Source organism: Vanacampus margaritifer, chromosome 11, assembly GCF_051991255.1.
Source record: "Vanacampus margaritifer isolate UIUO_Vmar chromosome 11, RoL_Vmar_1.0, whole genome shotgun sequence".
NCBI lineage: Eukaryota > Metazoa > Chordata > Actinopteri > Syngnathiformes > Syngnathidae > Vanacampus > Vanacampus margaritifer.
Genome location: NC_135442.1, coordinates 10,109,409 through 10,126,189, shown reverse-complemented (window position 1 = coordinate 10,126,189; position 16,781 = coordinate 10,109,409). Strand labels below are relative to the sequence as shown.

At 39.8% G+C, this 16,781-nt stretch overlaps 1 protein-coding gene across 1 annotated transcript in view; it reads right to left on the bottom strand.

The window, feature by feature from the left end:
- The window catches only part of ptpn4a (protein tyrosine phosphatase non-receptor type 4a), a 52,553-nt gene extending 36,947 nt beyond the window's left edge, over positions 1 to 15,606 (bottom strand). Inside the window, exon 1 of the mRNA XM_077579833.1 lies at positions 15,084 to 15,606. The gene's annotated coding sequence lies outside the window, so the exon portion shown is untranslated. The remainder of the gene's footprint in view (positions 1 to 15,083) is intronic.
- Positions 15,607 to 16,781: the final 1,175 nt, after the last annotated feature.

Below are 16,781 nucleotides of genomic sequence, written 5' to 3'. Positions count from 1 at the left end.
TAGGTATCCGAGGCAGATTGATGACCATACAGAGAAATGTGTTCATCATTTGTCATATTTGCCATAATAATGGGCGTAGAAAGAAAGACCCATTCATTGCAAGATAGTTACGGCTTTACAGCTTTGTTCTTTGCTCAGTCAGATTTGGACGTATCCGAAGTCCTATTCCATCAATCTACTTATTCTGCTGTAACATCGACCAATTCACAAATGTTGTCTCAAACTATTTTATAATTTTGCACTTCACTGTAGTCTTCTCTTTTCCCTGCTGAGCTGGACAGGACAGCCACACTCACCAGAGAGAAGGATCTGGTAGTCCGGACGCACGCTAACATTATTGCTTCCTGCAGGCAGCAATGCTTACAAACTGTGTGTGTGCGTGTGTGTGTGTGTGTGTGTGTGTGTGTGTGTTCCTGTTTGTGTGTCCCAAGACCCAACAATCTTGTTCTCTGCTGGACTCCTCCGGCGCTCTCTCAGCTTATTGTAAACACAGACAGTCCCGCAACCATTCCTGTCTGCGGGAACACACTCATATAAATACATGCATAAAACACCCATACTGTCACATATCACCATGCACACAAACACCAAACAGCCGTATCCGAATAGTTCAAGCTACATGCACTGTAAAATATCTAAACATTGCAAAATGCTGTCACTCAAAACAGTCAATCACCCAGTCAACTATTCTACCCAGTTGCTAAAGAAATAAAGTCTTCAAAAGAAATTACACAACAAAAATAGTCTCTTCAATTGTTGAACTTCACTTGAACTATACTTCTTTTTTGTTTTTTACATCCTAATTTATTCAAGAGATGAGCCATGAATTGTATTGTTTCTGGAACAATTGAAATGAAACTAGGCCACATACAAACAGGTGGTCAACTGCACTTATCCTAGTGTGGGATCTTACACGGCTGATGAGTTTTCACAATTATGAACAAAATAAATGGAGAAAAAAAAATTGTCCTTGAAGCTGTTATATAATACAATATGTTTTATAAATAATTATAAAACAATATATGTGAAACAACCCAAACAGGGTCGCTAAAGGGGAGTGAAAAATTCCCTCTCCTGATTTCCCAGCCAGTGTGGGCACAACACTGTGGGTTTGTCTGTATCCGCCAGAAAGTCACATTTAACTTGTAAACTTCCACATAGACAATAACACAAGCCGCCGGCATGCACACCAAAAGAAACTGCCAAGCAGTCCAACTTAGAAGGGTTAGTGGGAAGACTATAACTTCTCTGAGGAGCTCAGAAGCCAACAATAATACTTTTTATAATTTCCTCAGGAAGGGGAAGCAGAGTTTCCGAGTACACTGCACTAAGTCACGACGCTTTGAACAAAATGGATCAAACACATCACGGTAGCTGGCCCTTAAACTCGCTAAACGTTGAGGTGGCGTTCGGTATAGTTTGGTAAACTGCAACAATTCAAACCACTGAATCTAGACACGTGAAATGAGCCATGTTGTAGGGTTCAGTGACTGTCAAGCTATTCACAGATTAACTTTAACTAAATGGCAACAAACAGCTTTAAATGATTGAATGATTTACCATTGCAACACGATGCATGTATTGAGTTGATTAATTCCCCCACCCTTAACATCATACTACAGTTAAGAGTGCTACTATTTCAATTAGTTTATCACAGTGTCAATAAAAACATCTTCTTCTTTTTTTTGCTGTTGCCTTAATTCTCTGTTGAGGTTGATTCCAAACTGTGATGGCCAATCCACGTGTAGCCCACTAAACACATCCACATGACCAACTGTGGCTTTTTTTTTTTTAATTATTATTGCAATGCCAGACAATTTCGTAGCCAGGCCTGCATTTCACCTTTGAGGACAAATGTTTAGTTTTATGAACATTAAAATGACATTTATGTGATTGTCAGTCCACTCTTGATTCTCCCAAATAAACTTTTCTTGTTTTGTCATACACAGCTGCCACTGCAATGCAGTTACTGGATAATCCAACAGTTTGCCTAACTTCTTCGGTTAAGGTCCTAAAAATATTTGTGTGCGTGTGTACCCCGCTTAAAATAGTTGTGTACATGATCACATTTGGGGCATACATTGAAAATAAGATAAGCCAGGCAGCAGGCAGACAAGATATGTTAGGGCTTCCGCTTTGTGTTTTAAATGCATGACACAGCTACACAAACAACAAGGTAGAACGAGGCCCTGTATGGAATGACCTTCTGTAACTACATGAATGAAAAGCATGCGTCAGCCGACCTGGATTCACAGACTAGAACACGTCTGATGCTGTACCTCACGACTTTCGCCAAGCTTAATATTATATGGGTTGGTTGTGCAAGTTTTGCCATTTGTAAAGTTGCCCCTAGATACTGCAAAGGTCGTTGCTGTGTTTGGTCTGATATACTGTATACACTTTATTGGCTGTTGCTTAAAAGTCAGCCAACATAGAGTTGCACGACAAAAAAGAAAATAATGTGGTTAGATTAAACCATTTCTTTCAATGTTTTTTAACAAGAATACTCCTTTCAAATATATATAGTGTACTAGGTCAGCACACTAAGACACAGTATGTAAAACATATAACACAGAGAAAGTGAGGCTTTAAAGCAGCATATTCTTCTTATTTTTTTTCCCCCTCTTTCCTACTCACTTTTTCACAATCAAACAAGCTCTGTATTTTGGCAGACAACTCAACACACAAGCAGATATTTGGCAGATAGTGAACAATTCCTCCAAAAAAGATAATTAAACCTGTTTATTGCCACACCCAGTGGGTGTTCACTGTCAAACTAAACATTAAACTAAGAGAATTACATGTGTCTTTTTATACAACCACATTTACCTGTAAATCAGCTAGCTTAATGTTAATCAGCTAGCTTAATGCTAATGCTGAAACATACAAAGGCAGGGATGAACACACCATTGCTTGGGATAGAACAATTTCAGATTAATCAATGACATCTTTGAGAATTTTTTCAGTTGTCAATTCGCTGTGTATGCCTCTTAACACAAGCTCGCTCACTTACTCTCCACATCGATCCCATTCAGACACTCGCTCATCTCCAACATTCAGATATACCTTTATTGCCTAATGCAGACAGTTGCAAATTGTAAAACTAACACAAATTTCTGTAACAAAACTGCAGGGTCGCTATTTGCTAAAGAATATACAGTGGTACCTCAGAGTTTGAACATAATTCGTTCCTGCGAAGTGTTCAAAGTCTGAATTGTTCAACCTCCGAAACATTTTTTCCCATAGGAAAGAATGTAAATGCAATGAATCCGTTCCCAAGCTCCAAAAACAGAAAATTCCTTTTTTAATTTCTATTTATGTTTTTTTACATTTATACCCTGTACAGTATTTAAACAATAAAAAATACCTTAGCTTTTTTGTTGTGGTGTGATAGCATCAGTGATGATAAATGCTATGTTAATGCTAGCTTTAGTTCAGTGATGAGTTTGTGTATTATATGGGGCATATTGTTAGACTACTAAGCGGTCTTTGCGTGCGTTGTTTAACAACAGGCACGTTGTTGAACAGCTAAGGGGGGTCCTCGTGCCAGTATTTACAGAAGTAGTCACGGTAGTTACAACTGCGCGATAATCTCCTTCCTAATTCTACTGTGGTTCGTAGCACTGTTGTCTTTCTTTGGGCCCATGGCGAAGAAAATTGTCGTGGAAAAATCCAAATGCACTCGGGAGTAACGAGCACCTCCGGGTGTATTTACGATCTGACTGGAAATGAGCAGTGCATCGTCTCAACTACCGCAACGAGAGCATTCGGCATTGCTCGGCTTCACTCGGCTACCCGTTTTCAAGGTATGTTCGTCTTAGCTCGCTTTGTTTGGGTGTTCAAACTCCGAGGCTTTTTTACTCAAATTTTTGGGTTGAAGTCCGAATTGTACGAGTTCCGAGACGTTCAAACTCCGAGGTTCCACTGTAATAAGTATTAAACCTTTGTTTTATCACAAGAGGAGGGAATGCTTCGCAATAACGTATTGCAAACCTTCAGTTATTGGATTGTTGCAAGATCTTAGAAGATCTGACTGGCTGTCTGTGAGACCACTAAAGCCATGACAGTGGTGATTAAAAACAAAAAAACAGTAAACATTTTGGTTTAGGATTAAGAAAGGTTGTGTAGGAGGGGTTTGAGGGCAAGTCTTTGTACCACTGGTTGTACAAAGAGTCGAAGATGAAGCAATGCATGTGGGTGGAATACATTTTGATGGGTAAACAGGGCCAAAACAGGAAAGCGTGGGATTAACCTGAAAAGCACGCTAGCCAGTAGCCACTGGTTTAAAAAAAAAAATGCAGAAAAAGCTTTTTTTCCCTGTCCTTTAACAGAAGGAAATTTGTGTCTGGAGTAATCCTGATTCTTGGCCACAATTTGCAGCATGCCCATTACAAGGTGCATGCACAGCTTAATGTGTTAAACAGCTGATACAAATCTCCCAGCACTGGGCTTTCTTAGAAAAGCTTTATTTCTGCTGGCATCATTCAACCGGGCCAAAGTCCTGACTCAGAGGAACAGCCTTTATTTTATCAGTGCTGGCACAGCTTTGACACCAAATACTGCGTGGCATTTGGGGAGCTTACCCAACGTTGAATCGAAATAGTCTGACTGGCCAGAGTAAAAACTGGTCACAAAAACAGTGTCAAATTCTGTCATTTTTATGTGTATTATCGTGTTGATATTCATGGTCATGCTTTTGAATTAAAAATAAATGGCATCTAAGATACTAAATAAATACTTGTGGTTTGAGTTAGATGTCCAGGTGACATTACAGAAGTTATTATTTAATTCAGTAATTTACAGAAATCTGCATTCCAAGTTTTAGACTCATGCACGTACACAGGAAAAGGGTTATATATTGAGAGGATATGATTGTTTTAAATTAATCTGACTTTACACAAAAAAAAGCTGTTTCCTAGGATTATTTTCCCCAACGAGATGTGGAGGTAATCCTTCATCTTTTAGATTTGCTCATGTCAAACAAGATAATAATTTGAAGTATACCATTTGACATATAAGGGAATCTTCTTCCCAGAAGATTTCCATTCCATTTAATATCAATGAAGCGAAAGAAAACAACAACAAAGTGCAACTGTACTAAAACATTCTGATAAAGAACATTCTCCAACAGCAGCATCTGAGAATGTCCCTTAATCAGCCTGAGGACCAAACATGACCTACAAAACTATAAAGCATAAATATAAGTCGGTTAGCCACTGTTAATCAGGTGCTAGGCTAATGTTTAAGTAGCGCTAAAATATGCAAAGACAACCCGGGCCCGATGATGTGTCCCGGGCCGTCACATAAAAGTGTCCAAGAGCTGTTATGCATTGTCCTCTTTCTTAGCGGCTTTCTGCTGGCACTGAGGCGGACAGAGAGCAGGCAGAACTACTGTGAGTCAGCCAAAGCCCCCCCGCCTCACGCTGAAATCAGAGAAACCACAAGAATGTAACAGCTTCTGTTATTATCCCTCCCTGCTGCCTCACGTCCTGATAGCCTGCCCCACAGTGAGGTTGCCTGTTTCCCCTACTCGTCTTGTTCTCTTTCGCGCACACACACACACACACACACATCTTATACATACACAAATACAACCTGAATCACACCAATGCATTTTATTTCCCACTGTGAGTGGCTCCAAACACAAGGTGTCCGACACACAGTATACCAAACAGATCAATGGACTGAAGGAATATGAGCCAGAAACAGTCTTAGCTGCAGGCACTGTCCAAATTTTCATGTGCACACACACACGCACATGTTTTAGTATTTGTCATCGTTTAAAGAACCATGAAAAGTGTCCAAAATTCTAAGAGCAGTGGATTTTCACTAAAGCAGAAAAAGTTAGTCATTCAAGTAGTGCATTAACTGAGTATTTTGTTAATTATACACCGTTTCTTTAACTTGGACTTTTCAATCTAATCTTCTGATTTTCTTCATGTTTTGTGTTTCAGTGTCATACTAGACAAGAATGCAGGAGTTACTTTTTTTGTTGTTGTAACGTTGCTAATAAATAACCCGGAATAGCAGCGATGGGCATTTGACTAAATTTCCATGATTGAATATGGGGAAAATTAACAAAAAGGGTTGGAAAAACCTCTCTGAATATTATTAACACCTGTTTTCATGCCCAGTGTCCGACGAGGAAAGGGGGGCAAAAGTGTAATTGCACATCCACTACAGTAGGTGGCATTGCAGTGTTCACTCTTCATTGTCAGAGAGTGCACAGCGAATATAAACTCTAATGTGTTGGGCTTTTTTTCCCCTGAGCATGCATTCACACAGCACAGAGCTAGAGATACGCTATGCAGTGAACAAACCCTTAAGAGACACCATAGAAAAATATTTAATAGGGATGAAAAGAATGAGGGATCGTGAATTTTTTTTCTTCTTCCTAGTTGGGTGCAACATTAATTAATTGAGAAGTACTGGCATAATCTGATGTGTAGAGTACATAGACAATTCTATATCTGACCTGAACTAATCATGTTAGCCATGACCACCAAACAATGTCAAAAGTCGCAAAATACGAAGCCAGAATCCTAGCATGAAATCAAACCAATGTTATGTATGTTGTTATAATTTTTTGTTTTTTTCGGTGTTAACATTAGATACGGAATTGTTTGTTTCCTTCCACACATAGAGCCAAGTAAGAATAGCTTTACTGTGCTAGATGTTCCAGAAATAGCAGTGTCGAGAGAATGGTTAGGAGCCAAGATGCAGCTGCAAATTGGAAGCGGGTCCAAATGCCAAGAAAAGTAAAGTTAAAAGATTAAAGTACCACTGATTGTCACTCCCACCTAAATTCATTCTCCACATTTGATCCATCCCCTGAGGTAGCGGTGAACGGTAGCAAGGGCCACGCTCAGGAATCATTTGGTGATCTAACCCGCCCAATTCCAACCCTTTAACGCTGAGTGTCAAGCAGGGTGGCAATGGGTACCATTTTTACAGTTTTGGGTATGAACCGGTCAGGGATTGAACCCCCAACCTCCCAGTCTCAGGGGGGGACACTCTACCACTAGTCCACTGAGCTGGGTACACATTTAATTGATTCTGCTCATTTATGGTTTGTAAAGCACAAACTCATCGCCTGTCAATCTAAAGAGTTGGACAGACAACACTAAAAAAGTACGGCTAACAAACACTGTGACTTGATCATAAATATTGAACAGGCCTAACATTTACAGTTGTCACTCTGTACATGTAAAGTTACGTAGGTTTATGCTGTTATTATTTTTGTGGTTGTGCCTTTCTCTCTTTTCTCTTTGTTTCTCTAAAAACCTCATTCTGTCTGACTGCATGTCCAATAAATACCCATCTCAACACAAACTGCCACCGTAATAACATGTGAACCTCAAAGGGGGACAAAGCAAACCCTTCCTGGCTCTGACCAGCAGTGCGGAAGCAACTGTGAGCTTTGACCTCTCTTGGTATTCCGACTACAAGTATAACAGCTGCTTCTAAAGGGGGGGGGGGGGGCACACTAAGCTTAGTTTGTACATTAGGAAAGTTAGGGCTGGAAAAAATGTCAACACTTTTTTAGAAAATGAGTTTCAGTGTGAATCTTTGATGCATGTGCTTATAAATGTTCATGTGTTGCTGTGTTCTTGCTAAAAGTTGTTGCTGGGCAAAATTGGCAGAAGACAAGTCAAAACTAGCACTGTAGTAGAACTCTTGAGTAAAGAATTGGAAGCCAGCTGTACTTACATACCTGAGGTGTGTACATGTGGGGGTTGGGCTTTACACACCAGAAGAAAAAAATCTTATGAGACATTACAGTATATACACCCGTGGTTGTCTTAAAATAACATCGGTACATATTTCCTGAATAGGTGTCAGGAAGCAAGGATTGACATTGTCGTCGAATGACAATACCCCATTTTCACCTTATGATTGGCAGACAAGTTTACTTTGGACACCAAACATACAGAAAAGGTCATCTGTTTGTGACCGGGAGGTTACGTCTTTTCACGGCTTAATACAATGCCTGTGTCCAAATGTCCACCCTTATCCCCCTAACCCCTCATTCACTACATAGCCCCACGCTATAGAGTGGCCTAATATGTAGTGCAATCATTCTGTTTGGCGATTCGGACAGCCAGCTCACTACTTTATCCTCGTTGCATAGAACGTGACCGCCGTACCTGTCACGACGCACCGGAGCATAAATCTTCGACTATTTATTGTGAATGAAAATGTTTTAAAACTGTACATATTTTCAACTAAAATGAATTAATTATTTCCGGTGTTTATATTTAATGCATCACTTTGATTCTCGCGCTTGCGCTGTCGCTCACGTCATGTTTTTTTCATATTCCCAATGCACTGTGGTCTGCATCAACCCGGTTGAGTGACCATCGATGTTTACAACTTTTCAGAGTGCATTGTGGGTAATTTTGAGTAGCCTACATTTTCGCTCCCTAGACATTCGGACACCCCTACAAAATGTTCTCAGTAGGGCACTATATAGGAAGTCGGGTGTGTCTTGGGGCTGGACGATGAATCAATATCAATACGTACCGTGAAGATTCGTGATATCGTGCAAAAGCTGTACAAATGTGAAGGATTACAAACACCATCAAAACTAGTCGGTCAGACGCATAATGGTTATTATTTATTTATTAACAAGTGTGCAATCCGCTTTGTCCGGTTAAAAACTAATTTCTCCATTTTATGCTGATTTTGGCCTTGTAATTACATTTTAATTACTGTACATCCACTGTGTTCTTCAGCAATTGTGGTTTTATGCACAACTCGAAGATGTAAAAAAACAACAACAACTCTTGTGTTAATTAGGGATGCTCGATAAACGTATTTTCAACCAATACCGATAAAACAATCATTTAGAATGTGCCGATGTCGATAACCGATAAGTAAGCCGATAATTGTTTGCAAAATTAACTTGAATACAAATATTGTTTTGAGTCCTACTATAAGTACAAATACATCGAAACATTTGTAACGCACCATGAAGCTGAATTTTATTGATATCTCTGCTTCAAAGACAACCAGTAACTAATTTTGAGTTTGCCAAAACAAAAGAGTCATGTTTTAAAAATTAAAAAAAAAAAAACTGTGAGGGTAAACATTTTGGGGAAACACATCTTGAGCCACAACCACAACAGATGGTCCAAGTCTATTATTATCGGCGGATTTCTTTATTATCTGGTTTATCCGTTTGACGTCAAATTGTCAGCAACCGATATTATCGTGCATCCCTAGTTTTAATTAACCAAATGCCAACAACCCTGGATTATAAAAGTCCTATTTTGGGATTTCCAGTGAACATTGTTTGATTAATGTCCACGGTTCTATATTGGGTGGCTAATTTCATCATAAACCACTATTTACTACGCTTCTGTCAAAGTAATGAAAGAACACGCTTGCTTTGATGGCACTGGAAGCTATATGGAAGCATGTTGACTTACTTTGCGAGACATTATTATAAAATGAAAGGGACGTGAACGACTCCTAAATATTGGTTTGTCATAAAGAGCGATTCAAGTTTATACAGTATGTGCAATTCAAAATATGAAAACATTCAAATGTAGACAAGCACAGACAATCAGTCAATCTGTTTCTGACACGATGTCAGACTAAGAGGTGTATGATGTTGAGAAATAGTAAGTTTAAAAAAAAAAGTGAAATACATGGTTCCCACATACTTGTTCAATAACCTCTTCCGTAGTGTGTCATCATTTCTTTTCTTCAAGCACCTTTCTCAGTCACCAGCAGACCAATTGACAGAGCTCCTCTGTGTTTTTGACGGCAATGTCAACTATACATATAGTAAGTCCAAAATGTTGCATATGAAATTTAAGAACACTTCCTAAGATTATACACGGTAGTAACAATTTTATAGAGATTCTGGTACGAAGCAGTTTACGGCCCTAATATAATCTCTGGAAAATGGCATTCATATCAAGTTCTCTGTAAAAGATCCTAAGCAACTATAAACTCTGTGAAGTCTTACAATTTACTGCCTTTCTAATCTATCCAACAGAATATGGTCAACCTCACTGCAAGTGACGCAATCTATGTACCACTAGTATGTCTAGCTATACAGTATATGCATGCACATTTTATCCAAACAAATGTTGTAAATCAAAGCAACATTCAAGTGACGGGCCAGTTTTCGTGTTGTGTCAGTTTCAATGCTATTTTAACTGCGTGGCCTCATCAACAGACCAACAGAAAAAGACTCAGCACAGACCAACTGACTCTCTGAGGCATCTGGCTGAACAGTTAGCGATGGCTGTTAGTCTGGTTTAATTCTGAGCAGCGCTAGTGGGCCAGCCTGAAAGGACATTGACTCAAGACAAGAGTAATCCAAGTCCTCTACCCATGTTTTGCTACATTAGGCCCACATTTCTTGTCATTACAGTTACAAGATAGTCAACGTTCAAGAATCAATCTGAAACCGAAGCTCAAGTAACTTGCCAAAAGGTCCCTTGGTGTTTCCGCCACTTAAGAGTAAATCTGACAAAATAAGTCTATCGATAGCTCTGCAAACAACTCCAAACTGGACTGCGAGCTTTCCAGGGGGTTCCAGTTGGATGGACAGGCAGCTGGTCCACTTGGTTAAACATGAACAGGCTGCTCTTTGACAAGGCTGTCACCAGCGGACGGCAACGGTCAAAGGAAGCCTGGGCCCACTCAAATCAATGAAGGGTTCTAAACTCGACTCTATTTGAAATTAGTCCAGTTGTGCATGTTAAACAAATAACTAACTAAGAAGTAGATCATGTCTAAGCTCTTACTTGAAACTTTAAGAAAGGGCCAATGTTTGTTATCCAAACACTGACGTTAAAGTGCTGCCAAAAGTGAATTATTCAAATCCTAATCATTTATTACCAAGAGTTCAATAGATACAAAACACTGGAAGTTAGCAGATGACAAAACCAAGCAGAATAGACATATGAATCAAAACAAACAAATCCCGGAAAGAACAGTTAATCAGTTAACTCATTTACTGCCATTGACAATTATAAACCTCAAAAAATAATTTACATTTTTCTATTAGTTTAACATTTTTTTCTACTTTTGTTAACAAGAGTACAAAAACCTAGAATTTTTTTTATTGGCCATTTAGAACAGATATAAAATTTGTGGTTGACCGTGAGTTAACTATTGAAGTCATGCGATTAATTACGATAATAAAAAAAAAAATTTGCCTGACACCCCTAATTTTTAATAATCATCTTGTCAGGTGATTACAAATTTGAATTGTAATTAATCGCATGACTTCACTAGTTAACTCACAATTAATCACAAATTTTATATCTGTTCTAAATGTACAATGAAGATTGTTTTCCTAGGTTTTCATACTCTTGTTAACAAAAGTGTGTGTGTGTGGGTGGGGGGTGGGGGGGTAAACTAATATAAATAGTCCAAATGAATTTTTGACGTTTATAGCCGTCAATGGCAGTGAATGAGTTAATATGAATAAGGTTATCAAGTCAATGTCTTGGATTTATAAAAAAAACTAAAACATTGTTTTTAATTTTCCTCCCTCTATTTAAAAACCTATCAATTTCTTACCAGATCTTACTAAACATACATGTCTACATGTAGCTTTCCCTTGACAAGGTCATGTATGCGGTCACAATAAAAGATGGGTCATCGCCACAGGAAATCTAATCTGAAGCATCTGGGTCAGACTAAACATGTGAGGCAGCAGGATTTTTGAGTATGCAGGTATGTAATCTCACATGAATCATCTGACACGTATGACAGTGGGCCAGTTGCTTTAAAATTGGGTTAGATAACCGACGCGACACCGAGGGAGTTCCAGTGCAGCAGGACGCAACATCCATTCATGAACATTGAATGTTTCTCAATTCTATAGCTGTGTGTGAATAAAGGTTATGAATAACACTGAAGTGTATACATCAAATGTTTCAAAATCGCAAAGAAACAAACCAAAAAAAAAGCCCATTTTTATTAATACCACTACTTTCGTAGATATGCTGCACTGCAGACACATTATGCCTCTGTACAAACACCCTTCCTTTGGGAAGTTGATGTCACTTTAGGGCTTAAGTTAAAATTTGTGCCAAAATAAATATGTTGTATGGCTGGGAAAGAATTCAATATCAATATGTATTGCGATAGACATGGGATCAATATCAATACAAAATGTGCTCAATAAAATGTTCGATAGAAAACGCAAAACACGACATCTTTCCAAATATGTTAAAATAAAATTAACTAAATTCTGCCTTTTTTCCTCTGGTTCTTCTTTTGAAAAGTAAGCAAATAAATAAATAAATGAAAATTAAATTAGGTAGTTATCGATAGACTGATATGAAATACTTCTATCATGATACACTATTCTCACATATCGCCAAGCCGTACCCAGACACAAACTGGGAAAATTGGTCAATAATGGATGTCTCTAAAAATGTTTAGAATTGCCTTTAATAACAGTTTGAACCCTAAATAATGATCCAAACACATGTTAATGGGGATTCAAACTCATCTTCCACTAACTATCCTTAAAAAAAATAGATGGCTCACAGAAGATGAGATTTTTTTTTTAAATGGAAGTGAGAGGAAGTGGAAGTGAGAAAACGCTGGCGTGACACTGCTTCGCAACCTTAGAAAATACCAATTACTACTTCCGTATTAGATTTTTTTTTTTTTTTCGCTTCCATACATGCATGCACAAACGATGCTTTATCTTTAGTTGGCCACTCGCTGTAGCTTGTGCTGAGCAGCTTTCATTTACCTACTAATCATTTTTTTACCTCCAAAACTGCCTATAATGATCCAGACCTTTCTCTGAATCATCTTGTAGAGTTTACCACCTTGCCTTCTATGGCATCAACACCACAAGGACCCTCGTCTGCCTGTCAAACTTCTACTGGAATCTTCCATCACGCTGTTATTCGCTATCAAGGCAGCTAGCTATCAGATGGTGGCTAACGCTAGCTAATCGTCTGATAACATTTTTGGGCGGCAACTTGCAGCAATACAGAAAGAGCACAAAAATACAAGGATAGGAGAGAATAAGTGAGTTTTTCAAAGAACGAATGTTATTGGTTATATTCTACAGAAAAATAAAGAAATAGTGAATCGGTTGGAGTGGTCATTTGGTACTATGCCGCACAAAGAGACTGAACAATAAAAATATTGATCAGTCTTAGAGCAGCTTTATTTTGAGAATCAGCTACATCTATCTGCTTGTGCCTCGGTCATCACACTCATCTTGGTCACGCAGTAGAGGAGGAAAAAAAGGTAAGCCCACGAGCTGGCAAGAATGAGTAAACAAGCTTGGAGAGCTTCTTTGAAAAAGAGAACAAGACAAATGATGAGAATCATGAGACCGTAGACAATATCATCACGAGGCAAAGAAACCATCAAAACTGCTTTGGAACATGTAGTTTGGTTTTGAGATTTTTTTTTTTTTTTTAAACTGACCCCAAGATGGTTTTACAGAAAAATCCTGAAAAATCTGTCGCCCATTGCCTGCGTTTCAAAAGTGAACAGCAAAAGAGAATACTTAAGATTAACAGGGTAAACTGGGTTTCGGCAAAATTTGTGAACCCAGGGGGGTGATACTGTATGAGCTGTTATAAAAGCATGCATGTTTGATGACGCACCTAACCTTCTAAAGAAAACTTGTTTACGCTGTTACTGTATTATTATTCTCTTTTGCCGTCACTCACACAAATGCAAGCCATTGGCAAAATCTCACACTTTGCGCTCACAAATTATGGTGAGTCGGAGAAGGGTGCAGAGCTCCGACTAATTACAATAACTATATGCAGCATATTTACGCATTTGTTTGTATGTAACATGAAACCAACCCATGGAGCTAAAAAGCTAGGAACCCGAGCTCTAGTCTACACAGTATCGCATGTGTTTCATCATCAAGTGTTTAGCAGCATGGGGGGCTGGGAGTGGAGAGAGATACCTTTTATACTGATGCCCAATCACACAGTGGATGCTTTGAAGCAAAACACATCCCAGATATGGCTGCTCAATAATCTAGCAGCCCTCCACTGAAGGATGAATCCTGACCAAAAACTGAAGGTTGTGTAAATGCAATAAAAAAAAAGCGAGGGCTTTGTATGCACACAAACGGGCAGGAGTAGATATGATATGAATATGGTATCAGCTGCAGCAGGCGGGCCGACTGCGACCCAAAAGATGTGGCACGGATGCTGGAGGATTACGTCATCGACAGAGAGAGCGAGAGAGAGAGAGAGAGAGAGAGAGAGAGAGAGAGAGAGAGAGAGAGAGAGAGAAGAGAGAGAGAGAGAGAGAGAGAGAGAGAGAAAAGGAGGACGCCTCAATCGCATGCAGGCTCCACTGGCATTGCTGAACACCGCACCAGTGTTTGATGATCTGCAACTGTTCTGTGCAATTAATGATAGGCAAGCCACATATAAACACAATAGGATGAAATGAAAACCATTATGACTCCAAACGAATGGGGATGGAAATGCATCGCTTCATTGTCACGGTCTTCCATCAGAAACGAGCATAAATAAGCATGAAGCTCTCTCGTTAATTGTTAATTCGCGTTGTTCTTCAATTCTATGTGCGCCATATTTAAAGACATACAACTGGCTCTATTCACCACCAGCCGAGCTGTCATTAAAGGGGCTTATTGTACACTTGTAACGCTACAATGAATGACCTATTAACGAAAGGGGGTATTTATGTCGACATAAGGAAGGCTGAAGCATAAAATGCTTAATAAATGGCACTAAATGCGATGCAACAATGCGGATAATTGATCATTTTAGGGTGTTTGGTGGCTATGAGAAGTAAGTGCGATGTATTGAATGGACAGAGCAGCGTTAGCAAACAAGGGAGCTACACATTGGTGATGGACTATTAGCACGCATTATACATTTAAGACATACCACTCATGAAAAACATTTTGACGGTACATTTGTCAATTCAAGGAAGCGTTCACGTCATATTTATGAGAATTATTTAGCGGCGTGGAGCAACTTGAAGCAAAGTGACAGCGCCGAGCTAGCCGGCTAAGCTAGCTAACGTCAGCTGTCTGTAAAGAGGTTTTTTTTTTTAATAGTTTTTAAAAACTATCTCTTTTTTTGTCTTACCGTCATAAACTGCTCCGGGGGCGTCCAGTTTTCAAGGAATTAAATGTTCGCCGTGTGAGGAAATGCTCTTTGTGGGTTGGGCGACGAAGCCCGAACATTCAAAAGGAGTTCGCCCGCGGATGCCGACGAGACCTGGGCATCATTACAACGGACGGTCGGTCTTCACGAGTGGTCGCAGTCCGCCGCTGCCTCATGCACATCCATCCGGCAGAGAGGGGCCTCCTCCGGCCGCGACCATGCCACCACTGCCTCGGCAGCCACGGATGATAATCCACAAAACAGGAGCCCCCGCAGTAAGCATTGGCTAAACGCGGCCAGGATCAGTCATTTCAGGCTGAGTACGTGTAACGCATGAAAATAAAATAAAAACCCACTATAAATATCAATAAACCAGTGATATAAAAAGTGAATCACTTTGTCGATTGAGCCCCAAAATGTTGCGTTTCTGACTTCGTTCGTGCGCTCGCTCGTTGTCGTCAGCCTCGCTCGGTCTCACTGCAGCTGCTCATCCGAGCGACACAGCAGCGGCAGCGGCGACGTAATGGCACAATTGGAGCGCGCGGAGGCGGGGCAAAAAAAAACGGGAGGCGCGCTGTCCGTTATGGAGCGCACCCAGGCAAATAGGCATAATCCTTTTATGTATGGAGCTCCTCACGAGACCCGGATGTTGGGACTATTGTCGTTCATTACAAGGCGACGTTACAGTACTGTTTAACCTCATTTCACATGTTACCGTTAAGGATCCATTTTAAAAATCCGTTTTTAATATTATTCGTGATATTTGTATAAATATAATTGACCTTAAGTATTCATTCACATATTTAGACAGAGCCGCCGTGTAATTCATATTTCTTGTGTAAAGGAGGGCATGTCTTGATGTGGGCTGGAGTGGCCTCATGTGGCGCACAATGTAATAGCAGTCAGTGCATTACAGCAAGACAATGGGCCTTTGTACTGCCTCTTTCAATGACACACTATGAAGTATAAGATGAAGAGGAGACAGTAAAGCCCACTGTTGATAGGAACATCCCAAAGTAACTCGCACATAATGAAATGACAGCCTTTCTTTGCTTGATTTTTATTTTGCGTGCATTCAAAGCCAAGGCATTTTTATGTTCCATACTTAAAAATGCATTTCCACCCAAAGATGAAACACAGAATTGTATGACCTCGAATAACGTATCTGGCCTCTTTTAAATTGTTCCAACCTTAGGCTCTGAGCCAAATGGGGTCTCGAATCTGGCATTGGCCATTATGGATGACCAAACAATGGCACTACTTTAGACACAGCAAGGACATCTTGGGAATTCTCATGCATTGGGCCCCTTACTAGCTGTGGCTGGCTAGTGGCTAGTAGGGACAGCTGATATTGGTCTATAATCAATGACACAACCGAAAACCCAGTGGACAGTGATTTTAGAGTCATCAATGAAATTCCACACAAGAAGGCAGCGGAGCCGAGATCCGAATGGCAAACCTACAAACTGTGAGGCAGATGTGCTATCCAGTAGGCCAACATATCTATCCTACAATATTATTCATTACAAGCTGCTATATTTAGTTGAAACCTCGGGGCACCTGACTAGAAATGTAATTAAAACACATATCGGAACCTCGTTAATACGCAGACGGATGACCTCGGGGAGTGTGGCGTGATGAGTTCCAAGGTCCCACCGAGCTGGATATTAAGATGATTAT